Source organism: Marmota monax, unplaced genomic scaffold, assembly GCF_021218885.2.
Source record: "Marmota monax isolate L192 unplaced genomic scaffold, Marmota_monax_Labrador192_F-V1.1 WCK01_AAM20220418_F8-fsc00086, whole genome shotgun sequence".
Taxonomy (NCBI): domain Eukaryota; kingdom Metazoa; phylum Chordata; class Mammalia; order Rodentia; family Sciuridae; genus Marmota; species Marmota monax.
The window spans coordinates 5483909-5492510 of record NW_026693086.1 but is presented as its reverse complement, the minus strand read 5'-3'; the positions used below and the strand labels follow the sequence as shown (position 1 = coordinate 5492510).

Here is an 8602-nt window from a genome sequence, read left to right as displayed (position 1 = left end):
TTTTTTTCATACTCAGATGGGAGCTTCGTTCTCAATAGTTATGTCAGGTTTACCACCAGCCTGCATACTGAAAAATCAGGATAAGTTTGACTCACAGTCACCCAAGGAAATGCACCGCATTTTCTTCAGCTGCCAGGCCTGGCCTCAATATAAAATCTCTGATGGAGAATCCTGGCCACCAGAAGGAAGTATAAATTTTAATACTAGTTTACAGCTTAACATGTTTTGCAAAAGGGAAGGGAAATATTCTGAAGTTCCCTACATTCAGGCCTTCTTTGCTCTAAGAGAAAAACCACAAATTATGCCAACAGTATAAATTATACTTATCTGAAATAACTGACATAATAGGAATAGGACTTAAGGAATCACCTACTGAGGGAAAGAAAAGAGCAGGACCCCCAAAATTTCCACCTTCTGCTGCTATCCACCAGCAGTTCACCTGTCTGTCCTCCATACTCTGGCCCTCCTCTATCTGCCTCAACAGGGAGGTTGAATATACTACCTCTTCAGGAGATGCCAGGGGGAGAATTTGGACCAATTAAAGTACATGCCCCTTTCTCCCTCCAAGACTTAAAACAGATAAAGATGGATTTAGGACAGTTTTTGGAGCATCCAGATAGATATGTTGAGGTGTTTCAGAACTTTTGTCAGGTGTTTGATCTCACCTGGAAAGACATTATGCTATTACTTAACCAGAACTTTAACCTCCAATGAGAAGGAGACCACCCAAAAAGCAGCTGGACAGTTTGGGGATGACCTACATTTAACTCACGCCCCAGCAGCACAAGCTAGAAGCAAACCTAATTATCCATCTGGAGCACAGGCGGTTCCTAGAACCGATCCTGATTGGGATCCAAATGATGAACATGATGCCTGGGAAATTAGACATTTCCAGACATTAATCCTTGAGGCCCTCAGGAGAACCAAACAAAAACCTATTCCAAGGTATATGAGATCCTACAAGGCCCTCAGGTCAGTCCTGCTATTTTTATGGAGAGGCTCACGGAAGACAAGAGAAAACACACTACTGTGGATCCTGAATCTACAGAGGGCTGCCTAGTTTTAAAAGATAAATTTATTATTTATTCAGCTCCAGGCAGCTGGAGGAAATTACAAAAATTGGCATATGGCCCTGATCGATCCTTTGATGATATCCTCCATCTTGCAACTTCCACCTTTTATAACAGAGATCAGGAGGAAAAGAAGGAAAGGGAGCTTAGAGACAGAAAAAAAGGCTGAGGCCCTGGTTATGGCCCTAAGAGGAGTAAGCTTCCTGGATAAGAAAGGAGAAAAATGGCCTGAACCTCAAGCCACAGAAGGGACTTGTTTCCATTGTGGAAAGGAAGGTCATTTCCAAAGGGATTGCCTGCAGTTAAAAAAGGCCACCTCAGGAGCTTGGTCCTTAATGTCAAGGCAATCATTGGAGCAGTGAATGTCCTTGGTGGGCTTAGGTTCTCAAGGCCAGATTTCTCAGCACAGGCCTGACAGGGCCCAGGGTCAATTCTAATGGCCTCTGAAACTCCTATCATCATACTGAAGCCCCAGGTATACTTCTCTGTTATAAAACAAGAGGTCAGTTTCCCCTTAGATACTGGCACCAGCTTTTCTGTACTCACCTCTTACCCTGGACCTCTTCCCTCTAACATTATAATGGTGCCAGGGGTGTCTGGATGACCTATTACCAGAAAATTTACTCCTCCTCTGAGTTGTGAATGGGATGGGATGATGTTTTCTCATGCATTCCTGATAGTCCCAGAGTGCCCTACTCCTTTATTGGGGAGGGATTTATTTTCAAAGCTCCAGGCTTCTTTCATGATGAATTTAGGATCACTAGGACCACTGTGTTTACCTCTATTAGAATGTGATATAAACCCTGAAGTATGAGCCTCTATTAGAATGTGATATAAGCCCTGAAGTATGAGCCTCTGAAAGGATCCCTCTGTCTTTCCACATCAGAGATGACACTCCCTATAACCAGAGGCAAAACGGGGCTAAACGGATATCATTCAGAACCTCAAACAGCAGGAACTTCTAGTACCCTGCAACCGCCCATGCAATACACCCATCTTAGGAGTTCAGAAGCCAAACAGGGAATGGTGCATAGTCCAAGACCTTAGAGTAATAAATGAGGCAGTCATTCCCCTCCTCCCTTTAGTTCCTAACACATATACTCTCCTAACCCAAGTGCTGCTGCTTGGTTTACTGTACTAGATTTAATAGAGATCTTCTTCTGTATGTCCCTAGACTCTCAATCACAATATCTGTGCCTTTGAGGAAACAGATAGTGGAACTCCATTAACCTGGACAGTGTTGCCTCAGGGATTTAGAGATAGCCCTTGCTTGGTTGGAAAAACTCTAGCCAAGGACCTATCAGAATTCAAAGATAGGTCATCTGTGCTTTAAGGCATTAAAAGGGGCCTTCCTCAAGCCCTGGGGTTCAGCTTATCCACAGAGCAAAACTTTAACCTGTTTGTCACTGGAAGAGGAGTAATAGCCCTGGAGTGGTCACACAAAAGAATGGACCAGCTCAACAGCCAGTGGCATACCTCAGTAATGAGCCTAACTAGTGTCTCAGGGATGGCCTTACTGTTTGGGGATGATTGCATTAGTTGTCCTACCAGTCCTTGAGGCAATCAAAATCACCCTGGGAAGGAACCTTATTGTCTATACCTCTCAGATCTCTCAGGGATTTTAAGTACAAAAGGAGGATTACAGCTCTCAGTCACCTTCTGAAATACTAGAATTTTCTTCTAGAAGGACCCATAACTCAAATAAGGACTTGCTACAATTAAAATTCAGCCACTTTCCTCCAAGAAACACTAGAGGGAAGTCCTGAACATGACTGTTAACAGGTCCTGGTGAGGCCAGAGGGTTGGGGGCAAAAGGACAGTCAGAATAAAAATTTAAAAGTTGGGTCTGATCAAAAAGATGGGGGCTGATTCAAGAGGAAAGAAATAAAATGCTAATATCTCCAAAACCCTTCCCTACCTCTTCCAACCAATTGCCAAGGCTACCTGCCTCCAAGGAATTGTTCTTCCCTGAAGGGAGTGGTAGGAGTTTTTAATGAAGTATCTTCTGGGAAGTTCCTTTTCTACCTGTTTGGGCAGACACAGAAAGGCACCCATGGAAGACTTCTTTCCCACATTTTGGCTCACCTTTTAACCACTAGTCACATAGGCAAGATAAGGGGAAAAGAAGGGCATGAGAACAAAGAAAACCTAAAACCTATAAATGGGAAAGGACACCCCTACTTCTTCAGACACCAAGATCTGGGGCCCCTTCTCTGTTCTATCCTGTAAATAAAACTTGCTTTCCATGGTTGCCTTGGCATTTCTCGTGTGTTCAATCTTCAACACCTGGGGAACAGGAATTGGCCCTGATTGGTTCTCATCACTGGCATCATATTGGGTGTTCACCAAGATTGTCACTGAGGTAAACCCCTTCACACACACCTCCCTTCTTTTTGAAGTGTGTCTTTCTGTCTCTTTCTTTCTGGAGAAATAATGCCAATAATAGGTACCCTTTGGCTAATTAAATGCAGTTAGTGCAAGCCGCCATTAGAAGACTCAGGTGAGAGGATTCATGGCATAGGCAGTTTCAAATCACCTGCCCTGAAGATCAGACATGTTGGGTTCTGCCAAAGCCATTTATCACTATCTTATCAGAGTGCATTTGGCATGAGTACACAGTGTCTCTAATCCCAGTCTGCCTTTAGATGTGTGAAGACAGACAAAGGGTTGGAACAACTGCAAGGTTTTGGCCAGGGCCACTCCCCAGTGACCCCCAAAGCTTTCTCCTCTAAATCCCCTCCCAACTGCCCTTATGAGGTATGCTGTGGTGACTGGCTGATCAAGTGGTACTGGTGAATGAACCTTGCTGCGCTCTCCTGTGCTTGTTCCTCCTGAGCATTCCACTCCCATTGCAGATAAGACTCTAGCTGTTCAGACTCTAGGACTGAGAGAAAGTCATGGAACAGTTCCTAAGGAAGTCACACAGTAAGTGTGGATAATCCATAGGCTTGCATCTTTTTCATGGTGACATGATGAGCAAAGGTGTGACATCTGCAGTTGAGGGGAGAAATAAAAAATGTCTACATGCTTCTGACATTTTTTATGCTTTATTCACTCAAATCACTCAATATAATTTCACTCTATAGGTTCTTTTTTAAAAAATATTTTTTTTAGTTGTAGTTGGACACAATATTTATTTTATTTATTTTTATATGGTGCTGAGGATTGAACCCAGGGCCTCACACATGCTAGGCAAGTGCTCTACTGCTGAGCCCCAGCCCCAGCCCCACACTCCATAGGTTCTAAATCAAGAAAATGATAATCCTTAATGCTGAACACCACAATAGACATAATAAATTTAAAGCAAACAATTCTAAGTTAATTCTAAGCACTGCAAATGCACTTAATCATGACAGACTCATTACAGACTTTCCCTCTGCATGCTAAGCTTAAGTGCCAGGTATAAAGTCTTAAGCCTTAGGCCTTAAGTCCAGCAGATACACACTCACTCAAACCACAGTGATTAAATAAGGAACCAATGGAGGCCTCTCCTGGGGTGGAGCTGAAGGCCAGTTGAGGAGAGGTTCATAAGGAAGTCCCTGTTCTCACCAGGGTCAAGATGTGGCTGTAGAGTTTGAGAACGGTGAAGATGATGCAGAGGATCAATCAGGCAGATGATGAGAAGAGTTGGGATGTCAGTCCAGGTCCTCATCAGGCTCTCTGGCATGTGGGCATCAGTGTTGGCTGGCTGAATGTCTGCTCATTTGTTCCATCATTTATAATAAATTTTGGGGCTTCTCCTCACCCTTTCAGTTCCTATCAGCTGTTAGGTTTCTTAGTGACATCTTTCATTTTAGAGTCAGGAAATATGGTTTGGTGGTTTCTGCCCTGATCTCTCACCTCTGACTTTTATCAGGGCAAAGGCAAATGACAGTGACTTCACTCTGAGTTTTATCAGGGTAGTGGAAAGTGATGTATTTTATCAGGCTATGCCTGTTGACAATATTGGAGGGCTCTGTAGGCTTGCCTGGTGGGGACTGAAGTTTTATTTTCAAATGGAGTTTTAAAATGGGGTTGCTTAGTCTAAGACCACTCTTACACACGGCCACCCATGAAAAAGCACATGGGCCATGACCAAACTGGTAAGGCAGCAGTTAAATCCAGAGATCATACATGAAGGAGGGGCATCAACTGCTGATGCTAGAGACTCCAATGGGAGATGTCCCCTAGTCAAAGAGATAGTTTCTTGGTGTGAGCACCCTGTGGATTCTGAAGTCTTTTGTTTGTTCCAGCTTATTGCTCATAGGAGAGCCTCATCATCAAAAGTAATGGGAGATGATGTCTCATAATTTTCTGTATCAAAACCTGGCCTAATTACCAACTGGGGAAATAAAAAATAGTTAAATAAACTCAGATTTCCTTATTTCTTCCAGAATATCTCTCTCACCAAGGCTTGCATTTGAAATGTAAATTGTGGAGGCCTGAAGGGCTTGCAGAGGACTGACATGGACTAAATAAAAAAAAGTCACACTTTAAAATTCCAGCCACTGTGGAACCCAAATGGCTGGTTATCGTACCACCTTTCTTTCTTAACAAATTCCTCCCAAAACACTACAGCACAGGGAAGGGAAATTGGAATGATCAGTCTTGTTTACCTTGATAATCTTTTTCAAGGCTCTCTCATTCTTTCATTCTAATCTCAGCAAAAAATTAAATTGAACTGATAAAGATGTTCTGCCTACTCCTTTACTAATTACAGCCATATTATTTTTGTAGAGCTCTCGTTTTTTTAAAATTCTGTTTCTCTATTTTAATATATATATATATATATATATATATATATATATATATATATATATATATATTTAGTTGTAGATGAACACAACACCCTTATTTTACTTATTTATTTATTTATTTTGAGAGAGAATTTTTAATATTTATTTTTTAGTTTTTGGTGGACACAACAACTATATTTTATTTTTTATTTTTATGTGGTGCTGAGGATCAAACCCAGCGCCCCGCACATGCCAGGTGAGCGTGCTACCTCTTGAGCCACATCCCCAGCCCAACATATTTATTTTTTTAATGTGATGCCAAGGATTGAACTCAGTGCCTCACACATCTTAGGCAAACATTCTGCCACTGAGCCATAACCCCAGCCCACACTCTATATTTTTGAGCTCATGGTTTATGATGAATTCACATTTGATCCTATGTACCTAAATTAATATACTTTTTGATCAGTCTTTTATCTAACTATAGAGGTTTCTACACTCTGTTTTTGTTTGTTCAGAGGCCAATTTTCAAGGTTTAGCTCTCAATCTAATAGAGGCTTTTATGAATATCTGTAGCACTGCAGTGGAGATCTACCTACAAAAAGCTGCAAGATCTCTGTTTCCTGTTGTGTATGTGTGCACACTTGTGTATTATTTTGTTGTGTCTACATACATGCTTGTGTCTATATATCAGGTACATGGTATAAAAATTGGCACATAGGTAAATGGAGCTCATAAATTCAAATTTAATTGAGAAATGGATCCAAATATCTTGCTGCATTCTGCACAGTGAATGAACTGTTCACCAAATGTAGGCAGTGGGTTGAATTGAGAAAATTACAAGTTATAAGAAATTATAAGAAATAAAGACAGAAGACATGAAAATAGGTAAAAAGTGGAGCCCAGCAGGTTGGTCAGCCAGATGGGTCTAACCTCTAACAAAGAGGGAGAGCCTATGTGCTTTATTTATTTATTTGTTTGTTTGTTTATTATTTTAAAATATTTTTTTTTCTTTTTTCTTTTTTTTTGGTGGTGCTGGGGATTGAACCCAGGGCCTTGTGCATGCAAGGCAAGCACTCTACCAACTGAGCTATATCCCCAGCCCATTAAAATATTTTTTAAGACATTGATGGACTTCATTCTGTTCATTTACTTATACATGGTGCTGAGAATTGAAACCAGTGCCTCACACATGCTAGGCAAGTGCTCTACCACTGAGCCACAACCCCAGCTCCCTGTGTGTTTTATAATATAGGCAAAAAAAAAAAAAGGAAAAGCACTTAGTGTGGGAAAAACTTCCAGGTAAACAAAAGCAAACTCAAGCAGGAATGAGGTAATTGAAGATTATCTACTTCTTTAATATCTTCTCTAGCTCTGGGTAGCTGGCACCTCAAGGCTATTAAGTATGGCCATAGTTCGTTTACCCCAGGGCAGCAGGCATTTGAAATCAAAGCTATCAAACCCCCAAATTCCAAGCCAGGTGTGGAATTTATCACATAAACAGTGGCCCCTTGTAAATGGGCCTTTCTCTCAGAACCATCGCAACAAAAGCTTCCCAGAAGCACTGTCTTTCTGTCCAAGGCTGTTCAAAGCAATGATTTATTTGCTGCTCTCAACATCTCCCCCTTTTTTTATTATTCAAGCATAAGTGATGTATTGTTACCTGGAGTTCCAGATCTCTACTCTGAGGGTACAGCAAACTATTATTATAACACAAAAGAAAATTAGCAAGCTATCGTTTCAAAAGTATACAGGTGAAATGTTTTAACATATTGCCAGGATTAAAGCCATTTAAATCAGGAAATATCTGATCAGCAAGTGGTGCAGGATCCATGAGCTCTATCCTGATTTTCTGAATATTCTGGATGTGATGATGTAACTTCATAGGTTCCAGACTGTTATTACTATGCTAAATTCCTATTAGATGATTTTTGACCTTTTTCCAATCCCACTGAGAAGCATTACATTTGGCTACAGTAATGCAGACATATTTATAGCTGGAGTGGCATCTAAGCCTTTGCTTATATTTGAGAGCAGCAAGTTTATTTCCAATATTAATAACAGTAGCTTCCAAAGCATTTAGTGTAGTCTCAATCTTTTCATCAATATTCACCTGATTGTTCAGGGCTTTGAAAGTATTTTGAGCCAAATTATTAAGAAAGTGAGCACTATGAATGCTTTTAGATAAAGTCATAGAAGCTGTCATGATAGGAACCAAAAAAAGATATGAAAACAACTACTCTGAGTACAATAAGACCAACAGCACACTGGGTTCTGCTTAGCTGGGCATACGTCTGTTGTAAGACTTGAACTCCAGCATCAGCATACCACAGCCCTGAAATATTAGCTGAGATTAAAACAAAGGAGGGTTGATAAAGAATGAGTACTCCTTTTCCTCTATTATATCTGGTGACACAACTGGTCAGATTACATCTCTTACAAGTTACATGGTATTTTTCTTCTTTTCCTTTTACTCTTATATTACTAGAAATTAAAGCATAAGGAGATTGAACACAGGCCTGGAGGCCATGGCAGGAACTCTCTTTGCAGTTCCTGTCTATAAAGTCAGGCATGGGGCCATCTGTATAATAGAGAAAATCTGAGGCACCTGTAAAATGCCACAGATCTTTTATGCATGCTGCCATCACTGAAAGTCAGGAAATTACCAACAAATCCTCTAGGGATCATGGAATCCTGATGTAATTTTCTCTTATCAATTATCGAAGACCAATCCAAAATATATCCACCAATTCAAGAGGTTTTATGCTTCACTGGCAAGACATTTGCACATCATATCCATTTAGGAAAGGTTCCAAA

General features: G+C 40.8%; 1 non-coding gene across 1 annotated transcript; it reads right to left on the bottom strand.

Moving 5' to 3' along the window:
• Positions 1-6812: 6812 nt before the first annotated feature.
• Positions 6813-6885, bottom strand: Trnaa-ugc (transfer RNA alanine (anticodon UGC)). The gene has a single exon. It is a non-coding gene; the product is annotated as a tRNA-Ala (tRNA).
• Between the last annotated feature and the right edge of the window lie 1717 nt (positions 6886-8602).